Consider the following 24,946-nt stretch of genomic DNA (forward strand, 5'->3'; position numbering starts at 1 on the left):
ACGCTACATGACTGCGTGAGTTCCTTAGCCTCTCTACTCTCGGTAATTGTCCCCATTCTTCATTACTGGTAATAATAATAGCTAGCTTGTACAGCACTCACTATGCTCAGGCACTTTTCTAGTTCTTTATGTATATTAAGCTGCTTAATCCTCATAAAACTCTGTGAAATAAGTATGTACTATTATAATCTCACTCTACAGGTAAAGAAGCTGAGGCCTAGAAAAGTTCAGACTAACCAAAGGACAGCTGGCCAGTAGGGATTCAAACCCGGGTAGTCTGGTAGTCTGGCTGCGTGTGAGGTTTACTGCCTCTGCCTCTGGTAGGGAAGGCGATGGCCTACAGAAATTGTGCTGTGAGAGGTGGTTGGTATTGTGGAGAGAAGGTGGCTGCTGGTGTGTGTGTGTGTAATAGAAGCTTTACTCTGAATAATTTAAGGATCCTCTAGCGCCTTCATAGGACAGAGCCTGAACTGGGTTTCTCCAGCTTTGTAGGTCTTGACCATCAGGGATCTGAAGCAGTATGGAGGGAGCTGGGGTGGAGGACAGAGCAGAGGGATGGAAGAAGGAACCCCGGGCACATATTCAGGCTTGAATGGACTTGAAAGCCAACCAATGGGAGCAGGAGAGAGATCCTGGTGGCATTCTCTGGATCAAGCTTGTTCTTGATTGACAGGAGGAGGGCTGGCTCTCTCTGAGGAAGGAGGACACCCATGGAACCTACTAGAGAGTAGGTATAAAGAAGGTGCTTGGCGGGGGAGGGGGACAGTGCCGAAGAGCAGGAAGGGCCTCCTTACTGATTATCCACAACACTGCCTCTGGAGATTCTGGTTCAGTATGGCTGAGGTGGGGCCTGGAATATTTATTTCAAAAAATTCCACTGGGCGATTTGATGGGAATCACCTGTAGAAAACACTGATCTAGCAGTCCAGCCTTTGGCAGATAAGTAAACAGCGGCTCAAGTAAGTTCAATGGCATGCCCAGTACTGTAAGATCAGCCGGAGGTAGAGCAGGACTTGAACCCAGGTCTCTCAGCTTCCCATTTAGTTTTCTTTCTTCTACAACACATATCAGTGGGGCGGAGGGCAGCTGTGGAAGAGGCACTTAGGTGGGAAAGTGACTAGTAGACTTGCCTTGTGTAGCAAGCATACTACTTTTACTTAGAATTTTAAACATCAGTCCAAATAAAGATAGCAAAATTTAAAATGATTAAGAGAACACTGGAAATATAAAATTACTTGCCAGAAACACAAGCTGATCACCAGAAAATAAGACAAGAAAAATTTGATTAATAAAAATGTTTTATTCACATAAATGCAGTATTTACGTGGGTTTCGCGTAATTCCCTTGAAGATTTCCCCCCTAAAATCCAGTCAGTTGTTTTATTATAAATTTACTTTGTTTCTTCTCCTGAAACTCAGCTGTGCTACCATTAACCCAGAGATTTTTTTTTTTTTAAAAAATACCGGGGAGCACCTGGTATTCCCAGAGATGTCTAATATGTATTTTTGCTAACTTTTATTTTGTGTGTGTTTGTATTTGGTGTGGTTTGAGAGAAGTTCCCAAGACACCTCAATGCTGCCACTGACACCTTATGGCACACTCGTGGAGCAAAGTATGTCTTTATGTCCTCATTTTGGATGAAAAATGGATCCGTCTTCCTGGCTCCCACAGGGTATGAGGGTAGGGGTCCTACTGGCAGGATAAAGTGGGAACTCTTTAAGAAAGGAAGATGACCACTCATGGTGGGCACGAGGCTTTCTCGGTGCTGAACTGCAAAGTGACTTAAAGAGAACCGAAAGAAATCTCCACACTATCCTGTGCATTTATCTGCCTCCAAGATCAGTCTTTAGATCAGAACCTAGAAGGTTCCCTTTCTGGGGAAGCTGTGAGGTGGCTTAGCTTTCCTGCAGGGCATTAACAGCAGTCACGTTGACATGATGGTTATTTTCAAAGTGCCTTCCATTTGTAATTTTTCTGGGACGAGGAAGATATTTGACTTGGGCCTAAGTACATTTATTTCTTTTAATTGTGTTTAGAATTCCATATCAGTTTATGAATCCAAATTAGAGATTAATTAGTATTTATGTGATGGTTGATGGAGATTTAATTTTATAGGAAAACATAATTGACCAGATCTGGGTAGCTATTATATATTTCAGCTCCCAGTTACTGGTGCCCTCCCGGGGAGGCCGGTAAGCCCCACTGTGTCCTCTCTATTCACTTTCTGGAAATCGTGTGTCTGGATACAGAGATCAGGAAAAGCTCTGAGGGAAAAAGTATGCTTGACGAGAGGTATGAAAATAAACTGAAAAACAGGCATTCAGCACTCTGCTTTGACAGGCTCTGAAATCAAGTCGGGGAAGTGGGAGTGAGGAATTCGGCTGCCTGAATAAAGCTTTGGGATTTGAAAAGAACTGTGGGAGTATTGCCTCCTTCGGCCAACAATTCTTGTGAAAGTTTTCACCTTGAATCCCTTCTGGACGGGAGGCCGTTTCTCAGAAGGCGCCTGGGGAATCTGCTATTGGTGGAGGAGACCTACCTGGCCATTAGGAAAGCCCACAGGATTCCTTCAGCGGCCACCTGTGTACAGGCTCCCAGTCATAGCAGGACACAGACCCGAGCCTTCCCTGGCGTGTTTGTCTTTCTCCTATCCTCAGAGGAAGTGGGATGTTTAGTTTTTTTTGTCCTGCTGATTTCCTTTCCTTGCTTAAAATGAAAGAAGGGCTCTGTTGGACTTACTCGGCACATGTTTTCCTTTCCAATTGAGTCCTTTGAGTTTTTCTGTGTTTGTTCTTGCTTTACTTTTAAGTCTGGTTGATTTTGGCTGACATGACTTTCACGGGTCTATATTTGTGTTTATCAAATAAATCTGGCAACATCAGTTCGGACTCTTCTGAAAGTCAGAGACAAAAGTCCCACCTTTACACTTTAGTTCTTCAAAGGGAACGGCTCTTTTCCATTTCCCACCAAACAAGGGTTAGCTCTAGAAAGAGTTATCTACATCTAATACTTGGGATCCAGGAATGCGGCCTCATATGCACTGAGCATAATTCCTATTATGTGGCCATATGTGGTCATTTACTCATGTATTCAACACGTTTGTTTGTTTTGCTAAGTCTTGGAGACAAAAAAAATCAAGTCTTACACACACAGCCCCTAGCCTCAAGATGCTTATGGTCTATAGAGATATGGGCTCGGTACATATGATTATTATCGTGGGCCACACAGTAGAAAAACATCTGACTGGAGAGAGCCAAAAAGGTCCCCAAGAAACTATTGTTTGAGTTTGGTTCCAAAAGGTGAGTGGCAGAGAAATCTGGGAAGACAAGAAGTGAATTCCTTCCAGGCAAAGGAGAGAACATGGGTGGAGGCCCAGGGCAAGTAAATGCCGTAAGTATTGGGGGATTCCCAGTAGGTCCAGGTGACTGAAGACACACAGCATAGAGGGGAACCAGGAGGAATGGGGCCGAGGAGCGGCAGGGAGTGGGGCCTGCTCCCGGAGGACTTGCAGACTCAGAGCATGAACACTGCTCTAAGTACGAGAACCCAGAATGTTACTGGCAGGGCCCCTTTTTTGGTGACTACAATTTTCTTATAAAGAAAATTGCTTTTACTGTATGGGACCATATTTTCCAGAAATTGGGACTCTGTTCTGACAAATGTAAGTAAATTTGCAGAAACAACAGAGTGAAATACTTGGAACCATGATGGATCTTGACAGCTGGGGTCTGGGCCAAAAGTGTATATGCTCCTCCTCTTACTGTTTGAGTGAATTTCTGTACTTTCTGGGATTTAAATAGTCCTGTACTTAGGTTTTTAATTTTAGTGACATCCACATTGTTTGTAACCATGATAGTTTGGGTTACTTAGGCAGAGATATTTCTAAAATTGCAATGAGCAGAATATCCTTTTTATTCATTTAACAAATATTTATTGAGCGCCTACAGTGCCAGATACTATTCTAGATGTTGAAGATACATCAGATAGATCAGTGAACAAAATTAAGTTTCTGCCCACTGGAGTTAACATTCTGGTGGAAGAAAACAGAAGCCAACAAAATACAAAAAGTACATCATATATTCTATTGGAAGGTGACCAGTGCACTAAAAACAATAAATCAAGGAAAAGATGTAAGAAGTACTAGGGGTTAAGAATTGAATTTTAAATCTGATGGCCTCTTATTAAAGGTCACATTTAAGCAAACATCTGGAGGATATCTGATGAGAGAGAACAGCAAGTGCCAAGGCCCTGAGGTGGAAGTGAGCTGGCAAGATTGAAGTTTGAGGAATGACTAGTAGGCTAGTTCAGCTGGAGTGGAGTGAGCTAGAGAGAATAGCAGAATATTAGGTCAGGAAGGTGGTTATTCTGATAGAGGCTGCCTTGGCTCATTATATGGTGGTGGGCAACTCAGCTGGGGCTGGACAGTTTAGGATGGCTTTCTGTCCCACGTCTACAGGTTGGCAGGCTGGTTTTTCTAGGCTACGGCCTCAGCTGGGACAGCTGGTCTCTGCTCCCATGGTCCCTCATCTTCCAGGGTAGTCCAGGCTTCTTCACACGATGTAGACGAGTTCTCAGCAGCAAGAATATAAGCCTAATGTGCAAGTGTTTTGCAAGCCTCTGTCAGCAACATGTTTTCCAATGTCTAACTGGCCAAAGCAATGACACTGAGAAGCCAGGAGTCCATGTGGGTGAGGACTTCACGACTGCGTGGACATAGGAGGAGTGAGTATTCAGGGACACCACTGGAACAATCGATTATACTCCAGATGCCATTTAACAGAGTCCTGGGCCACATTAAATGCTCACTAAATATATCGCTTCTACTGCTTTTGATCACGGACTCTGTTTTCTTCCTCCACCACTTAAGGAACTACATTCTCCCAAGAGTACAAGTGTCCCTGTGCCTTTTTACTTTTGATAGACTTTATTGTTTGGACCAATTTTAGCTTCATAGCAAAATGGAGTGGAAAGTACAGAGTTCCCATGTACCTCGTGCCCCCACTCAAAGTTCTTATGTTATAATAGTGTTCACTCTTGGTGTTGTACGCTCTGTGAGTTTGGACAAATGTAACCACCATTATAACATCATAGTGAATATCGCTTCTGCTCTTTATTCATGTCATCTTCTCCCAGGATTCTGTTCTTTTGCACTGTCATACTTAAAGCCCCAGGCTGAACTCTCTCCTCTCCAAGAGCCTTCCTAGGCACTCCCAGCAGGGTTAACTGCCTGTGAACTGTGGGCCCCACAGCACGCTTTCCTAACATTATTTTTACTAAATTAGATTTTTTTAAATGTTTTCATGTCTGGCCCTCCCGATAGACTATAATTTCCTCCAGAGTTAGGGTCATGCTGCTTCTATAAATCACAAGTGCCAACCACAATTTATAGCATGAAAAAGATAGGTGGAAAATATTTGAGATGCCTAATTTACTTTCTACTTCAACTGCTCATTTCTCTTCTTTAAGAAAAGAATCAAAGTCATCATGATCACAAGATGGAGCAGGTTGTCATATGAAGTCCTGCCTTTGATAGAGGGATGGAGCTGCTCTGGGCAGACACAGACTTTTTTCATGAATAAAGGTAGATCACCATAAGAAAGTGAGTTTTCTGTCCACACTGGCTTTTCCTATTTTGAATGCAATTGTGAGAGAATGTGATACCTGGAGTGCAGCAGCCATTTTCTGAACTTGAGGAAATAAATTTCACCAAGGGCACTGGAAAGTCATCTACTTCTAGACATCTTACCAAGGAAATAATAAATGTTCCAATGAGTCAGATTTTCTATTGCGTACAGTTGAATACATCCTAACTGATACACCAGCAAGATTCTTATCTCATTTAAAACTCATCTTCCAAATGCCAGGATTGAATAAAATGCTCTTCTTTAAGATGTTCATATATAGTTAGTTCTTTTCTAGAACTCCCACCCAGAAATCCTATGTAATCCCTCATCTCAAATCCTAGAGTTAAACTTTCAAACACTAGGAGAAGAGAGTGTCCTGATTAACAACCCCTGCTCCAATTTATGACATCTGCTCTTGGAGGGTGGATTCATCAATTAACCAGCACATGTACCTTGAGTGTGTACTATTGCAAGGGACTATAGAGGATGGAAACCATATACGATATGCTCTCTGTCCTCAAGAAGCTTATAATATCATCATCGTCATCATCATCATCATCATCATAGCTACCTTTATGGAGCTCTTATGTCCCAGGCAATGTTTATATCCATTGATTCATTTGATGTACATGGTCATGGGAAAAGGCACTCACATATGTGAGTCTCTGCCTTAATTCTGTATCCCTCTCTTGCTTTTCTCCTATTCTATCTGCATGAAACTTTAAGAGATGTTTCTCTGTTTTCTATCCTCTGCTTGTGAGGAGGAGTTATAGCAGTGGCATATTCATAACGAAGAAGACTGGAGGAGACTGAAGTATGTAAAAAAATAAAGTACCTATTGCAATGCTTGGCATAGAGTAGGTCCTTAATAAATATTCATTTCCTTTCTTTTTTCCTTACAACCTGTTTGACCATGTCTGCACTAATAATTCATGCCATGAGATGACAGACTTTTGGTTTAAAAAACTACTCAGACAACTTCATACATTAAAAGAAATTTTCTGTACTAAGAGAACAATGGAGGAAAACTATATAGTTTTCTAATATAGGTGCAGCAAAGTCTTCGACAAAATTCAACAGCCATTCAAAGTGAAAACTGCCAGATCCAGATGATTAGTAAGCTGTGGGTGATAAGGGATATATAGCAGAGTGTATTTTCCATAGATAGCCACAATTCCTCTATCCCAAATGATCCTCTGCAGTGTGATATTGCCACATTCCCTCCTTAAGAGGTAGAATAAATGTCCCCTCCCCTTGAACCTGGGTGAACTGTGACTCCTTTGAACAATATAGTTTAGCAGAAATGATGTTCTGTGACTTCCAAGGTTGGGCCAGAATAGGGGATGCAACTCTCATGCTCAGAGCCCTGAGCCACCATGTAAGAAGTCTCCACACTGTGAGGAAGCCCAAGCCACACATGGAGGCCAAGCAAAGGCACTCCGGCCAGTAGTCCTAGTCTTCCAGTTGTCCCAGCCCAAGCACCACAGATGTGAATGGAGGAGCCTTTGGATGGTTCCAGCTCAAAGCTGAGGCCCAAGACACTATGCAGCAGAGGCAAATCATTCTACTATGCCCTGTTTGAATTCATGACCCACAAAATCCATGAGCATAATCAAATCCACTAGGTTTCGGGGTAATTTGTTGAGCAGCTGAAACAAGTGGAAAAGTGGATAATGAGAAAACAGGTATGAACCCAAATCTCTGCTGGCTTCAGGGAAATCAGAAAATCAAATTTACCAATGTGCCTAAAGAAAGAGAGAAGAAATTTTAAATTTTATATATATGGATATACATATATATGTATATCTATATGCGTGTGTGTGTGTGTGTGTGTGTATATATGTGTATATATATATATATACATATATATATATATATATATATATATATATATATATATATATATTTGTTGATTTGATCAGTTTCTGTCTTGCCCCTCCCCGACCCTCCAGAAGCAAGCTCCTTAGGACAAAGACTCTATCTGTAGTTTCCCTGCACACCTGGTGCTCCTGACAAATTAATGATAGAATGAATGGATGGATGGACTGATGATATGCTTCCCTTCTGAAAGCCCAGCCCTTAGAATGCTCAACATCCAAGAGGCAGGTTTGGTGACAGCTCTTTCTTCCTCTGGTACTCTTCTGCACTGACTCTTTGGACTGCCTTGGCAGGTGATATCAGAAGAGCCGAGGATGCAGTTCCACATTGCAATTGCCAATACCTGAGAGAGCCTTTAGTGCGGAAAGTGTTCTCTTTCTTGCTTTCCTCTTTTCTTCTGCACTTTGGGTCAACATTTTCTTATCTTCAGAGTGGAAGATCAAAGATGTACGCAAAAGAGAAAGGAGGCCTTTTAACTTGCTGTAGTTCTAGGCTCCAGACTTGATCTAATCTAGACACAAGGCATTTTTTACATGGTTGATTATCTTTCATTATGTTTGGATAGGAATCAAATCTCAACAACAATGAGTGTCGATTTACCTATTATTTTCTTCTGGACATGTATTTCCCTTATGCAACTTTTTCGGGACAGGTGGCTTGTCAAGGACATGATTGAGATGTTCAGGGACCTGGGGTTCCCAGACAAATACCATTATCATGTCATCCCATTCCCACACTATTGTGTTAGGCTGGCATTTCTCAAACTCAGGCTCTGCCAAACCCATAAAAGAAGCATTTCACAGCCAAAAAAAATTTAGGAAATTATAGAAAATTTAAGAAAGGCTGCACTCCATACTGGACATTCTCAAACAACACTTGATCAATCAAGTCTGTTGGTCTGTTGATGCTCTCTCTGTAGCATTTTTATTTTTTCATTAGTGGACCAAAAAAAGGCCACATACTAAATCTGACAAGCTCAAGGAAGGCTGGAATGGCGGGATTTACAAACCCAGATACAGAAAATAACTGTACAGGATGTTCTGAACATAAAAATTCCTTACTCAAACCAGGTCATGGCAGGTAGGACCTAGGCCTGTAGCTTCCTTGACATAGGTCAATCTTTACCTTAAGTGACCCTGTCTATTGTCTTTGTGTGTCTAAGATAACATGCCTTTGAAATGTCAGAGTAATTTTCTTTTCCATATCCCTCGAAGGCACAATCACCAGCACCAGAAAAATGAGGCCACGTTGTTAACTTGTTGTCCACATACCATCTCTATGTGCTGTAAATGTTAACTATTCCTTATCCACCAATGTAAAAGAAATATGCAGCTCTCCATTTTGCTTTTTATCCACTTTCAGAGATTTCCCCACTTTGCTTTCTCCTGCCTACCTAATCTACCACCAATGAATTTCATGTAACCCTCTTTACATCTCCTCCTTTGATTCTAATGTATAACATAAGCTGCAAAACTACCATTCTGTGGAGCATTCTCTCAATCTGTTGAGATTTTGCTTCCCAGCAACTGTTGTCAGTTTGGCTCAAACTCTTATAAGACTTTTTTCTTAGGCTGGACAGTCTTTCATTAACACATTTCCTTCATTGTATTTTTCAGCTCCAGAATTTCTTTGGTTCTTTATGATTTATATTTCTTTGTTGAAATTCCTATTTTGTTTATGTTTTCCTGATTTCACTGAGTTGTCTGCGTTCTCTTATAGCTTGATAGGGTTCCTTAAAACAATTATTTTAAATTCTTTGTCAAGCAATTCATAAATCTCCATTTTGGGGGAGCTGGCCCTTTGATGGAAAATTATTGTGTTCCTTTGGTGGTGTCTTACTTCCTTGATTTTTCATGTTCTTTGGCATCTTGCATTGCTGTCATTGCATTTAAAGGAGAAGTCACCATCTCCAGTCTTTACTACTTGGCTTCAGGAGAGAAAGACCTTCACCAGTCAGCCCAGCTAGGGATTCTAAGGCTCTCTGAGACCTTGTCTATGGATGTGCCTGCTCCACACCTCTTGTTCCCTCCTGGGGTAGGGAATTCTTAAGATTGTATGCCTTCTCTTAACCCCACTCAATCAGGCATGTGCTGAGAGCCTTCTGTTTGTTTTCCCTGGGGCAGTACCACAAAATGTTCAGATTTGTGTGCCTTTCCTATCCTTGTGGATTTGGGTCAGCATTCTTTATGTGCTTTCAAGCAGTCTGCAAAGGCTCACTTTTGCAGTCTGAGGGGTTGCCTAGGGATAGCTATGGGGGCTAGGGTAGGCATGCAGGACATTGGGGATACCTGTGGGCCAGAGGGGTACACAGGTGAGGTATACCAATAAGCTCATGGTTGGGCTTCTTGATGGAGTCTGTAAAGCTTCCATGGCCCTTTGATGAGTTCTGAGCCCTTATTGCTGTGCTTCCATCCTATTCCAGACTCTCATCTATGCTGATCACTTTAGTCTTCTGGGTGGGGTGAGAAGGAGTGAGCCTCTTGGGCAGTATCCCACACAGCTTGGGAAGCTGAGCGTTTACTATGTTCTCCCTCTCTCCTGTGACAGAAATTGTGGGCTGAAGGGGTCTCTCTTAGCACTTGCTGCCTTAGGGGAGGGGTAATACAGGTAAAGTGAAACTGTTCTTCTTACCTTCTTCAACGCATTGATTCTTGGATTTTGTTTGTTTGTTTGTTTGTTTGTTTTTGCTCCATTGGTGTACTAGAACGTCTCTGCTGGACCTCTGGACTCCTACAAAGGTACTCTTGTCTATGGGTGGTTGTCAAAAATTAATGTTCTTGAGAGATGACAGAAATTCTTATTCTGCCATCTGATGTCGCTCCCCTTAAACCCCTCAGAGTGGTGGAGGTGCAGGGTTACTGGTGAGCAGGTCAGTCTCCAGCCAAGATTTCTATGTTTTGAATCCACCTGTCTTTCCTCTTGGATAACCAAACTATAAAATAATTCAATGTCCTAATTCAAACTTTTGCAACTGATAATGTTTATCCCCCTTGAGATTATTTGCATTTTAACAGAACACAACACCTTACCTTACAAAAATTAATTGTAAACCCTGATATAAGGAGGTGGGAAGAAATTGATGACTTGGTGAGAAAAAGGAGGACCATAGGAGTTCTTGGAGTCACATTGTATTATAGATTACGGGTAACCCGAAATACTACATTCTTCAAGCTGATGCTAAGATGCTCTTGGTGCCCTTAGAAGCATTACTGATGCCCTCTGATCATGGGGATTTTCCCAGCCTCCTTCATGGCAGCCCAGCAGCCCCACCTTGTGGGTTATAGAGGTAAAAGCAAGAGGTAGTTTTTTGTTGTTGTTGTTGTTGTTGTTGTTGTTGTTGTTTAGCAGAAGTCCTGTTTGCCTGGGAAACAAGACTAAAAATCCAGAGAGTAAATCTGCTTCTTAGTGGGGTTGGGCTAAGTCAAGTCATATTTTAATCTGTACTTAGTTCAGCAGACGGTTTAAAATGGTCTTTTAAATAGGGAATGAAACCCAAAAAAAGTTGACTATTGTCTACAGAAATTCTGTAGACAACTAGCCTGCCACAACTAACTCATTGCAGGAATGGATAGCAGTAAATTAAGATGCTTTTGAACATCTTAGTGGTGTTCAAAGTGTGGTCTCCAATTAGCAGCATGAACATCACCTGAGAACACAGCAGAAATACAAATTCTCACATCCCACCTCACATCTACTGGATCAGAAACTTTGTAGATGGAGCCCAGCAATCTGTGTTTTAACATGCGCTCCAGGGGATTCTGATGCCCTGGAAAGTTTGAATTTCTGTGTTAGATTTTTAGAACATAGTTGAATTGTAATTGAGGATATGGGTCACGGCTCTAGTTGCTGCCCTGGGATTGTGCTGTTTCAACCCCTGGGAGAAATCATGTCTGCGATCCTCTCTCCCTGTGTTGAGGGCAAGCTAAGGCTTATTTTGACATCAGTAAGATGCAAGGAAATTCAAATGTGGGTTGGTAGAATTCCACTAGCATAAAAGGCAGAAATGGAGTCAAGAGTTAACTTATTGCCCCAAATCTGCCAGTGCCTTTGTGGAGAGAAACACTTGCAAAGATGGATGGAGCCAGTCGCCCATGAAGTTCCTGTCCACAAAGATCTAGTCTGGCCCTGCCCATAGACAGACCCACTTCCTTTCCTCCCTTTCCTCCTGTGCTGGGAGAGTATGGGGGAAGCCTGTTCATGTTGCTTGGTTTTCTGGACAGAGTGATTTCTTTACAAATGTGATTACTTTAAAAATGTGACCTCGGTGGTAAACATTCTTTAAAAAGCAGCTGTTCTCTGTTTCTGTTTTGGTAAACCAAAATCAGAATTTATCTTTTTATCCTGCAGAAATGCAAAAGGGTTGAAACAGCTGCTCTGTGTTGGCCTTAAAAAGTGCTAGCAGCAGGAATGAGCTGAGCAGCTGTGGAGCTTGCTGGGTAGCCTTTAAAACCTACTTCCGTCCTGTTCTTCCATATACACATTCCACTAGTTTTGAGGGAAATGTGAAGCGGACAACAGCCACAGGAAAATGTGGAGCAATAGAGTGGAAAAGATAAACACAGCAAATGAGTGATTGAGGCCTGGCATTTGAAAAGAAATGCCAAGCCATCATCAACAAAAAGGTAGGAGAGACCTGTGTGTCCCACACAGTGCTTCTCAAACTTCAATGTGCATACCCGCCACTGGGGAGTTTGTTGAAATACTGATACTGATTCTGATTCTGTGGGTCTCAAGAGAGCCCAAGAGTCTGCATTTGTAATAAGCACCCTGATGGAACTAATAATGTTGTTGGTCCAAGGGCTATACACTTCAAGGTAGTCGGGCTCTAAAGACAGCAAGTGGATATGATTAGGTTGCCCTCTAGTGATAATCTCTTGGAAATTCAAGGTGTTTCTACTTTAACAGACCTGGGTCACTTAAGATTTTTTAAAATCAAGATTCTTAATACCAAATTAACTAGAAATTTACACTTTACAGAAAAAGAATCAATATTAAGCTCTTTAGTATTTATATCACTTCGAAGTCTCTTTTACCATATGTAAATGGAGACTCTTTCACTCTTAATCTTTTGCCAGCTTTCAAAATTGGCAATACTGGAGCCATCTTTATCCCACATTAACCATGATCCAATTAGTCACTACTACCTCCTATAATACTGTTTTCATACTATTGCTTCTTGAAAAATATTCTTAAATCTCCTTGGCCAGTTTAAATTTCAAACTCCACAGGCCTCCACATGTCTCTAATCCTTTCCAGCCTTGTTGGAATTGGATTGTTATATATGCATTATGATTTTACAATGCTCTTTAGGTGCATATATCCTGTTCAAATTCATTCCATTATCACACTCTTAGTGAGCACCTTATTTACTATGTGCCAGGAGCTACAGAGCTGGGGGTACATGATCCCACCATAAAGCAGTTTACATTTCTTCAGTCTGCTCTTTTTTTATGTACTATTAGTTTATAAAAATACTGCAAGGAATTAACGTAGTCCTTGGGGCTACTATGCATACTGTTTGACAATTTTTGATGTTATCAATGTACATATATCTATTTTTGGAGGAGAAAGGGGGAGAATTTATTTTCTTGGGCTATATACCCTAAAACAGACACATTGAATTAAATTATAGTGAGTTTCATAGGTTGTTATGTATTGGCATATTTCTTTTCAGAGATTGAAAATATTTACGGGTTACTCACAACATATTTATCCTAGTTTTCACGCAGTACTTACTTCATTGCATTTTATACTTTTAAAACATCATTGTTACTTTCACACGTACGGTTAGGGCTACCATTAGCCTAAGAGTGCCTTTTGGCAAATTAGAAGACAGCATGACAGTAGCCATGCAGGCATATCTTTGGGTGAAGAAAAGGGTGCCCTTCCTCTGGGTGGACACAGGCCCACGACAGGGCAGATGGCTTTATGAATGCCGCATGGGCTAGATTTCAGCCCCCTGGTCCCATCTGTAAAGGGCATGCTCTGGAACTTCATCTATGGGGCTTTGTATTTATTTAGAAAACATTTTGAACCTCTGCTAAAATACGGAAAATTATAGCTTTAACACAAATCTATAATAAATACATTTTGAAAACTTTATCCAACTCAATAAGAGATCCAGGAAGAAGTTAATACTGGCTCAAAGCATTTGCAGAACTGGACACTTACAATCTAATGAAGGATCATTAGGATAAGATTGCTGGATTAAACAAAAACTGTTTAATATCTACAGAGCAATAAACTGTAATTCTCGTCGTTATCTTTTCTACCAGTCAGATTATTTGCATCTCTACCAGACCTCTTTAGGTCAACCTGTAAAGAGCTGTAAAATAGCCCAAATGATAGAAAGTAAATCAAAGAGCAAGTCTAACACTGTACTGAAAGAACACCCAGAAATCTCTCTTGCTTATTTCCAGGTTTTGCATAATCACTCTGACAGTTTCCCTCACTTGCAATCAGAAATAATCTCCAAAGACTATTCTTGATACAGTCAAGGCTGGTCTCGTAAGATTTGGTTAGCTTGATTATTTATATAGGTGTAGCAAGATAATTAATTAACCATGAGGCCAACTTGAGTTTACTCTGCAAACTTAGAGCCATATAATTTTGAGCAACTACCAAGCACCAGATTCTGTATTTTACTTGGAGTACCTATTTAGACCAGACAAATAAGAATCATTTTCCAATATAACACTCCAGGTATGGTCTTGATCGCACAGTTGACTTTCCCATTGTTTCAAGGTAAAAGTAAGGACAAATTATTATTAAACCTGTAAAAATAACTATATTGTTATGAAAAGTAAGTAGATTCAATAAAAGTGTTTGTTTCCTGAATTCTGAGGGCTCAGTGAGAATTGGATACCATTAAAATGTACAAAGGTTTTAATGTTTTCACATTAAAATGCACAAAAGTTTGTTTGCAAAAGCATAGGCTACTAAATTGAGAGTTAGCTATAGTTTTAAAAAACAGAGAAAGGACTTCTTCCTATTTCCATGAAAACTAGAGTATTGAAAATAATACCAACAATATTCCAAACAAAATAGCATATGAAATTTCCCTTAGCTCAATCTTGTTGGAATTGATTCTTGTGTGGCTGGATCTTGGGTCAGTAATCTGCTTTCATGACATATGTCTGCATCTGGACTAAAAAGAGTCCTGGAAATCCCCACTCAGTTCACTGGAATAGTCTGAATGTTATCTGAGCAACTTCAGCTCAAATGTCTGTACAGAAAAGTCTATTCTTTGAAGTATGGATACTTTAAAGTAACTGTTACAGTCCTTTCTCAAGGATTTTGCAACTGTTCTTTCATAAAGAACAAATTCTAGCTTATAGCAGAATTTGAAAAGAGCCTTCAGACAAGCATTTGAGAGGAGCAGACATCCCTATGATCACGAGACTGAATAGTTATGGTTAATATATTGCAAAGTATCAGAATGGAGGAAAGTAAAATTCTCTACTAGGATCAGGATTTAATCAATGTTTCCCCTGAAAGTAAGAATATATAAGCGACAGAGAAGGCATTTATAAATCTCCATAGACCTTCTCATAAAACATACACATTTTGGAATACTAGCATTAATAACATTTTACTGATACAAACTTAATTTAGGAAAGGCTGAGCATCTCTTCTGATTTGGCAGCTCTTACAACAATGTTGAATTAAAAAAATACATATATATATATGTGTATATATATATAGAGAGAGAGAGAGAGAGAATGCCACACAAACCTAATTATTTCCAGTATCTTTCCTTTTATAAGACGGAAAGAATATATCTTTGTGATTTCCAGGGCCCCATGGGATAGTTCAAAATAGTTTGTACGAAAGCGCCCTTTTAGAAAAAGAAAAAAAAAATTTTTTTTTTGAAAGGGAGACAAAAATGAAAGAATAATTAGAGGATATTTGGATACTTGATTAAGACAGGATCACAGGGGACCTAAGAATCAATACATGGTCACTTATTTAGCCAATGTGAAATATTTTTAAATAAACATAAAAGAAAACGGCAGAATTGTAAGAAAATTTAGCTCTTTCACAAGTGAAGACCATTTTGTATTTAGTTTTGAATGATCAAGGACATTATTCTGTCAAGCTGTAGAATCTCTGCTATCTGGGTAGATCACTCAAAAGGTAAAAGATAACTTTTTACTACCACTTGGTAAAAGCTCTAGGATCAAGTTATCATGAAACAGGAAAATGCCAAGTTCTAGTTTTGCATTCATATAGTAAATGGAAGTAATGTTTCATGATGCTCTCCCCACTTTTAAAAAATTACTTGGTGAATAAGCCCATCAAAACTTTATAAAAAATTAACGCATATCATGGTTTCTTTTCAGACTCAGCTAGAATAAACTAAAGCAAATAAAATCTGTTTCCCTCACACTCTCAACATTTGCATATTCTGAAACAAACATGTTTTATTTCAGGACAAAACTCTCTTTTTCCTTTGAAAACAACTCATCCCATTATTTTGCATGCACAGTTGTAATTGTCACTACTGCTGCTAGTTCACATTAATCGTAACTCTTAACCGAACTAACTAACTTATACTCAAATAGAAAACTGGGAGGCAGGTCACCGAGAATTGTTTGTTACTTATAAGCATTTCCACAGACTAGCAAAGCTCATGATACATATAACATTACTCCATACAGCCACACACATACACTTCTTTTCATAACTTCTTCAAGTGGCAAAATAAACACATTCCTTAACATGAACCAAAGATATAACCACTCCTTGTGTATTAAAAAAATAAAAAATAAAAATAAATAAACCCAAAATAAAAACCAAAAACTTAAGATCATACTTAGTAATCAGTGTTCTATGTTCAATCATACTTAGAAATTATTCAGGTATCAAAAGGTTATTCATTAATTAAATTGATTTACTATTAATCCAAGTTTTTAAGTTACCTGAGGATCTTCGAAATTATGTTTAAGCTGGCATATTATAAAATATAGCTACTATTATAAAAACTTAGTTGAAATTATTATTCAATTTAAACACAAATATACATTTTGTTGATCCTAAACATTATATAGGAGTAATGTTAGCTTATTTAATAAATAACCAATATAAAAAATGTATGACATTCAAATTAACTAATCTCTTTATGAGAAAATAAACCTAAATCTGATGAAAAAGTAAAATGTATGTTTATAGTTTACTTAGTACTGATAAATCAAAAAAAAAACATAAAACTGTTTATTTTCTTTCTTAAATCAAAATTTTCAAATCAGTCTGATTTGTCCAATGATTTACCTTAATTATATAAACTTGAATTTTTAAAATGTTTCCGAGCTAGCAGTTTCTATAAAAACAATTTTTCCCTAAAAGTTTAGCACATTAAAGTATTAAAGGTACAATTGGTTTATTTTCTGTAAATTTTGTGACTATTCCACTATTTATCTATGTGACTATTAGGCACCTATTTATCTCTATAAACAATCAGAACAGGGCTCCTTTAACTTAAGAGAGGTAATTATTAACAACCTCTGGATGTAGAGAAATATTTCATACTTGCACAGTTAGAGGTAAAGGCTATTCTAAATTCTAAACATAAATGCAAAGAGAGCTTATAGCTTCAGTTGTATGACTTCAGCCACAAATCAAAAGTAAACACAGAAACACAAAAGCTCACCTGTTTTGATCTCAAAGAGTCCCTTCACAGTGGGCATCAAATATCTGGTTTACTGAATTGAGCTCTTAAAGACACAAACAAAAAGACAAACAAACCAGATTCTCTGTCATCTGTCATCCAATAGAGAATAAGTCTCTGTCATCTATCCTATCCAACAGAGATCCCCAAACCATGAGACCATATCAGCAAACTTTCCAATCATTGCTGCTTTTAGTGGGGAATAATTGATTGGCCTTGCAGAAATAAAACCACAGAATCAGAAAGAGAAAAACCCACCAGAACCTGTAGCTTTATCACTACTTGAGAATCACTCTGGAAACCAAGAAAATATATGTCTGAGCTTAAGCAACCCATGGGTGCACTTCTCAGGCAAGGTAGTTTAATTGGCTGTCAGGTAAGTTCATTCGGACATCTCAACAGGATGATCTCCAAAAGGGCTAAAGTAAATTTTCAGAAAGGTAATAACACCTTGCTTCTCTTGCAAACATAAAATAAGCTCATGTCAAATAAGTCCATTATTTGATGTGGGAAACAATAAGATGTTAAAATTCGTTCAAGGAGCATTTGAGAGCTGGGGATTGATAAGCAGCTTAGTATCCTGCAAGACCATCAGCTGTAACCTTTGGCATTTTCTTTTCCACTGGACAGAAATCATATTCATCTCTACCAGACAGAAAAAAAAAATGCCTAAGTTATCTGCCCCTATGGAATTGTAAAATAGTGCAGTCAATACAGAGTTGATCAAAGGCGCGAGCCCAGCACTGCTCTGAAAGTACACTTAGAAATCTTTGCCCCATGGACATGGACAAAGGACTAGTGGTTACCAGAAGATAGGCGGGGAGGGGGAAGGGTGAGATAGACGGGGGAGGATTTAAATCATTTCTTCAATTAAAAAATAAATTAATTAAAAAAAAAACATGTTTCTAACAAAAAATAGTTATGTTTAAAGAGATTTAAAAAAATCTTTGCCCACTTCCATGTTCCTATGGTTTGCCTATTACTTTTTTCCTTGTGGTAGGACTAGGGTGACAAAGACAATTAAGAAGTTCTCATTTATCATTTATGGTAATAGTATTTTCAGTTATTTAAAATACTCTTCCTTTGTTATTGAAGCTGAGTATTTTTGTAGATTCTGTCTCTCTGTTGCCCCCATGTAAACTCCTAATTCGTCTACTCTGAAATCACTCCTAGAATGAAATCTGCCCTTTTTTCATATAAAAAGTGAATATTTAATTCAACATTGCAATAAGAATTGAACGATTATTTCCTTTAGAGAGGATTGATTGCTAGTTCTACACAGCAAAATGATGCTAAGGAAATGTCTTTAGAAGACATAAATTCTCTCTGAATGCAAGTCTAAAATTCTTAAAAGGAATTAAAGGTTTTAAAGGCCCAAACCAGAAATACTCAATACTAGTGAAGTCTCATTTGAATCCTAAAAGTTTGACATAATAAATATATTTTTTTAGAAAGATGTTAATTTTTACAAATTAACAACTCAGCATTTTCTCGAGACTGGCATCCCAGAGCATCACAACTATTACATGAGCACCTGGGCTGTGGTTTGTCCTCTAGCACCTTCTTTGTTCTTCTAGATCCTCTGGGCTTCCAAATGGGTAACTCTAAAGCAGCGGTCCTCAACCTTTTTGGCACCAGGGAGCAGTGCTCCTATGAGAATCTAATGTCTGACGATCTGAGGTGGAGCTGAGGCGGTGACGCTAGCGCTGGGGAGCGGTTGCAAATACAGATGAAGCTTTGCTTGTTTGCCCACCACTCACCTCTCGCTGTGCAGCCCGGTTCATAACAGCGTTGAAAAGCCCTGCTCTAAAGACATTTTGAGGAAAACAGATGCAGAGATAGATGCCCATTTCTTCAGCAATCCCTATCAGCATAGCAATTAGGCAAATAATCAATGAGAAAAAGGTATATAATACATACCTTATAGTCCCCACAAGGCCTTGCTCAATTTGAAAAACTGCCAGTTCTGTGAAATATGCCAACACTCCAATAAGGTATTTATGACACAGAACCTTTATTTTTCCAAGTATGTGCTAAAACTACAGATGTTGAAACATGAATAAATCTCGTGGCTGACAAATGAATTTTGAAATGCCTATGGAAATGTGAATAAAAGCAGGCCACGACTAAGTCAACTTCCTCCTGTGTAACTTCCTTAAGTGTGTTGTGGACACTGTCCCACAAAACCTTTGTATCCTCTAGATGTATGGCATAAATGTCCAGACCTTGAGTGCTACATGATACAGACCGAAGACATTCAGTAGTAGCCATATAATGGTCCACTCTGTATGCAGTCTACATAGCTGCCATCCAAGATTAAACGCACTGACTGCTAAGGAACTGAAATAACAGTCAAGTTTTCTGAAAGCAGTTTCCAATTATGGCTGTATTAGTTGCTGCTCCATTTGCAAAGAATAAGAGTAGACAAGTGAAATCTGAAAGTCTCCCCAAGACTGTCTCTAAATACACAGCAGAACCAACCAGTCCACAACACTTTACCCTCTCTGTTCTCAGAGAGCAATTGAGATTTTGACAGAATCTGGACAAGAAATGCTTCAGGGTCTCTTTGTGTTCCTTTCATTCCTAGGAGAGTAGAGAAAATCACTTTGATGTTGAAATCTCCCACTTCCACAGCAAGTCCTTTTTGCTTTTTCAGCAGCAGTAAATGCATCCAGAAGTTTAGAATACTTTTTAAGATCAGTACAGAATTTATAAAAGGGAGTTAAATTACATAAAGTCCCTTGCAGAAGGAATGCAACCTTTTGAGGATAAACATCTTCCTGCAAATGTGAACACTGGGGAATTTTCCTTCGAGGTGGAGTCGGGACAAATGAAATCCGCTCCCTGACTGATTCAAATCGTTTCTGCAGGTGGACGGCACCTATAAAGTAGTCCTAAAGGCTTGAAGATGCTCTTTGTCAGGGAGCCAATTCTGGTGCATCATAAGAATCCATGGTCAATAAATAAAATGCTGTGATGACGCTGTCAACCATTCTGGCTTCAAGTCTGGAACCATTCTGGCTTCAAGTCTGGAACCAAAATTGCATCGAGACTGAAATTGCCTGAAGTAAAAAAGCCGCCTAAATGGCAGCTAAGACAGACAGAGGAACACCTGGCTCTCCCAAATTCCCTCGTGCGGGTCCACCATGGACGCAAACGCTCCCAGTAAGACCTCCGCTTCCTTAGAAGCCAGGCGACCCCTGCGACCTCTCCCTGGGAAGGGTATTTCCGCGGACCCAGCCCCCCAGCACTGTGACCCTCGCTCCTGGCCGTCGGCTTCAGCTCGCGGAGGGAAGGGGCAGTGTGTTCTAACTCGCCCTCTACACCTGAGCTCTAACACTGCAAGTGTAAAAGCCATTTGTGAAATCCCGCCGGAAAGAAGCGGCAATTAATCCGCCCGACGCTGCGGTGTAAAACTATTTTCTGACTTACTCTGCGGCCCTACGTAGAAAGCCTCCCTGACGCCAATTCCAAGTCAGTGAAGCAGCAAAGGTTGCCATTTTAACTGAGGGTGGAGTGGCCTGTATAGTCAATTTCCTAAGCCCTGGGCGGTTGCTCTACAGCTCTTCCCTACTGACGCCAAGTCTTCGTTCCGTTTTCTGCCCGTAGTAAGCATGGCGGCGGCGCCTCCGCTCTGATTGGTTGACCGCCTTTACCGTAATCTTGGACCCTCCCGCGGCTGGGAAGGGCTCCTGGCTTCTCCTTGATAACCCAAGTGTGGGTCTGGGCCGTCGAACGTTTTGGATTTGACCTCCTTGCTTTTTCTGAAAATCTGAGGTCGAAGTTGACCCCCAGGTGTGGGTGATAGGAAGGGCGAGGCTGAGTTCCTCCTTGTATTCTGGTTCTGGCCGTGGGAACCTTCGAAGAAGCGTGGAAGGGAAGGGCGCGCGTCTAATGGCTTGCCCCTTCCCTCTCTCAGGGCGTTTAGTAAATACTTCTGGTTCTGTATTTGTTTGTTCATAACATAGCTTTAGTCATTTGTAGCCTCACAAATGTTGTTTCTTGACTGTTTGTTTTTCTTGTGACATATACATAATGTGTTCCATTATGCAATAATAAAATTTAAAAATATCCAAACCTATGAAATCAAACAGACTGTCATGTAACCTAGTTATGTGAGTGTGGAGGAAAAAGGGGCCACATACTAAACCTGAGAAGCTCAGGACAAGCCAGCATGGGGGGCCCTACAAACTCAGAGACTGAAATTAACCATATAGGATGGTCTGAACATGAAACTTCCTAACAAAAAGCAGATCATGGCAGGTAGTCGCATTCTGGACCTTTCTTGACAAAGATCAGTCTTTACCTTAAGCAAGCTTGTTAATTGTCTTTTTGCATCCGGGATAACATACTCTTGGAATGTTGTAGTAATTTCATTTTCTCCACACCCCTCCAAGCACAGCCTGCAGCACCAGAGCAAGAATCCCTCATGGTTATCTTGTTCCTCACATACCATCTCTATGTGCTGTAAATGTTAATTATTAACTCTGCCATACCCACCGATATAAAAGAAGTATGTGTCCCTCTGTTTCACTTTTTATCCAATCTCAGAGTTTCTCCTGTTTTGCTTTCTCCTGCCCCATTAATCCACCGCCAATGGATTTACATTTCCTCCTTTGAGTCTAATGTATAAAATAAGCTGCAAAACTGCCGTTTTCTGGAGCATTTCTTTAATCCATTGAGATTTCACTTCCCAGCAATTGTCAGTTTGGCTCAAATAAACTCATTAAAATTCTCTACAGTTTTGGACTTCTCTCATGTCGATCTGACTGTGGGCATTTTGGAAGAAAGCAAGCCATAGGCCAGGTGGAAGTCCCTTCTTTTTCCATGGCCATTCATCTGTGTCCCCACCTCCAGCAGATTATAACAACCTGAGAAAAAAATTTAATTTTCCATGTTAAAGAAGCAACAGAACTGGATAGATGAGATAAGCCGTAAAAATGCAATGGCATAAGAGCATTTGAGATCTTGCTCCCCAGCATAGGTTGTCATTTCAGCTCAAACTGTTACAAAAATTACCTGGGAAGGAAAAAGAGAATGAAAGAAAAGAAAAAAGAAATGCAACACCATGGGGTCAATAAGAAAAAAGAAATCCAAACATCTTGGAACTGATAATAATTTTCATTTCTTTATAAGTTTATTTCTCTTTCTCAGCTGGATGAACTAGTACTTTACAGATTTTATATGATGTAATTTTTTAACCCACTTGTAATAGTTTGCAGTTTGGGGAGTCAAACAGTTTTGTACATCTGCTACCCAGCTGTAGACTTGTTTCCACAGCATTTATTAAGCAGAGTTTCCTTTTCCCCTCTGTTTCCTTTTCCTTTTCCCTTCATATAATTGATGAAGTTAATTTCTGGAGAGTCTTGTGTAGTTTTTATCATAATTTAAAAATGATTTTACCTTTGAAATAGTCACTTTAATTAAAATTCTCTCTAATATTTTCTAGAACTTTATAAATTTGTGAGGTTTATGCAAAAAAAGAGAAAATATAAAACATCTTTATATATTTTAATGACAACCTCAACTTAAGTAGTCTCCTCTTTGATTTTGCAGTTTTCAATGATTAGCTCTCTTGGCTAACTGATTAATGCCCAAGTGTCTGGGGTCATCACTGTAAATGAAATCTTAATGTTTAATTAAATTTTCTAGCTATATTTCATTGACATACAGAATATGGTAGGTTTTCTAGTTCCTCATTCAGGAGACTCTGCTTAAGGTATAAATGCCAAGATATGACTCCAGGCCCTGAGGTCATTAAGCATCTCCTCCCAATTAGAGTCAGTACAGAAAAGCAGGTAGGAGTCCTGAGGTCTGAACTCTGACTTTGCCACTCCCTAGCTGTCTGAATTTCGGCATAATACTAAATTTCTCTGTGCCTTAGTTTCCTCCGCTAAAAAGTATCAGTAATAATAGTACTTGTCTCATAGGATTGTCAAGTGGATTAATCAAAGTAATATATGTAAAGCTTTTAGATCATATCTGGCTCCCAAAATGTTAGCTGTTTTCGTTGTCGTAGAGGATAACCTAGCCCTTAAGGTCGGGTAAATAAATGGAGAAGCATTGTAGAGGATGGGAGAATTGTACGTCTTTTGTGACTGGCCCCGAACAGCCAGGTTTGTCTTCAGTATCTGATGTGGAAGATGTGCATACACTTGCAGGGCACCAGGTTGTCAAAAACACCTTCCCAAAATCAGAGAAAACCTTGACTAGGATCCTTTTTGTGACCCTTATTGCTGTTTCCATAACTAATAAATTTTTACGTTACAATGCAAATTTAGTAAACATTCCTTATTTTGTTTTGTGCACTCCACTTAAAAAAAGAATTGGCCACATGTTCCAAGAAGAAAACCTGATTTTGCACTCCATATGCAAAGCTGCTGTTACAGTCACCAGTTTTGCCAATGTTTATTATGCGTTATGTTTTGCTTCGATTGGCATAATTTTATGCTACATTAGCCATATAAGGAAGATTTATGTTGGATAATATCTAACAGTTTCAATTAGCCAAGATGCCAGGTGTGTGGTGTTGGAAAATAATACTGGGAAGATTCTAACCTTGTTCACAGAGCACCCTACTTACCCAAAACATTATTTTAACATCTGTTCAAGTCACATTCGTCAGCAGACATTTGCAGTATTGTGAATGGAATACTGATTTCCAAAGACAAGGCAATCAACAGTTGCTTGATTTGGAAACTAAATGGTTCCTGTTATTTTACACGAGGATTTCAGAGAGTAGCTGCAAAGAATGCTGTTCTGGTTTGACTAAGAGAAAGTGGAACTGACTACAGGCTTATCTAGAAATCTGGCAAGTTTGTGTGGACGGCTGGAGAGAGCCAAGTCTGGCTGACTCTTCTTCCTTCCCACTGCTCCGATCTGCCCATCCTCTCCATCCACTCTGTCCTGGTCTGATCTGAATCAGCTCTCACATGGACTATTGCACAGCTACCTGCCACTCTCCTGCCTCTAGCCTTGTCCCCTCCAATGGCTTTTCCACATTGCTCCTCCTTGAGTGATTTTTCTAACATGCAAATCTAATTATTTTACTTCCCAGAACTAAGTTACTCTCTGGCTCCCTGCTAGCCACATGATACAACCGAAACTTTTCGCATGGCTACGAAGGTCCACAGGGATACCCCCACCTTCCTGTTAAGCCTCATCTCCCTCTGTTCTCTTCCATAAGCTGCATCCTCAGGACGATGGAACTGCCTGTGAGTCCCTTCACTCACCCTTCACATATCTGCTCAATCGCTTTCTTCGATAAAGAGTTCCCTGACCTTGCCCTGCAAATCTAGGGGGTCTTCCCCTGTGCTTCTACAATACTTTGTACATAGGTCCATAATAAGAAATAAAACATTATATTGTTCTTGGTTGTTGAGTATATCTCTCTCCACTCAAATGATAGCTGTTTGAAAGCAGAGACTATTTTCTTCTTTTTCATCTTTGAATTCCCAGGGCCTGACATGTAAGGGCAGACAATGTCTATTTGTTGAATAAATTTTAAATTGTAGATTAAATAATATAAATGTAGAATTTTACAATCATTTAACTAAAAACATAAATAAAAATTTTTCAAAAAATAGTAGTTATCTTTCATCATGTATTTACTATTTGCCAGGCACTTAGGCCAATGCTTTTAATTTTGTTATGTCAACATTTCCAAAATTTCAATGTATGCTATTTTGTTTAATTTGACTCATGTTTACTAATATAAATGTATTTTTTTATAGGCAGTTATTCTCCAACTTTAGTGGGTAAAGAGGCTCAGGGGGCT

The 24,946-nt window shown here is 39.6% G+C and overlaps 1 pseudogene; it reads right to left on the bottom strand.

The window, feature by feature from the left end:
- Positions 1 to 3,991: 3,991 nt before the first annotated feature.
- On the bottom strand, positions 3,992 to 20,752 carry LOC120584122 (centromere protein L-like; annotated as a pseudogene).
- Between the last annotated feature and the right edge of the window lie 4,194 nt (positions 20,753 to 24,946).

Source organism: Pteropus medius, unplaced genomic scaffold (genome assembly GCF_902729225.1).
Source record: "Pteropus medius unplaced genomic scaffold, Ma_sr-lr_union100, whole genome shotgun sequence".
NCBI lineage: Eukaryota > Metazoa > Chordata > Mammalia > Chiroptera > Pteropodidae > Pteropus > Pteropus medius.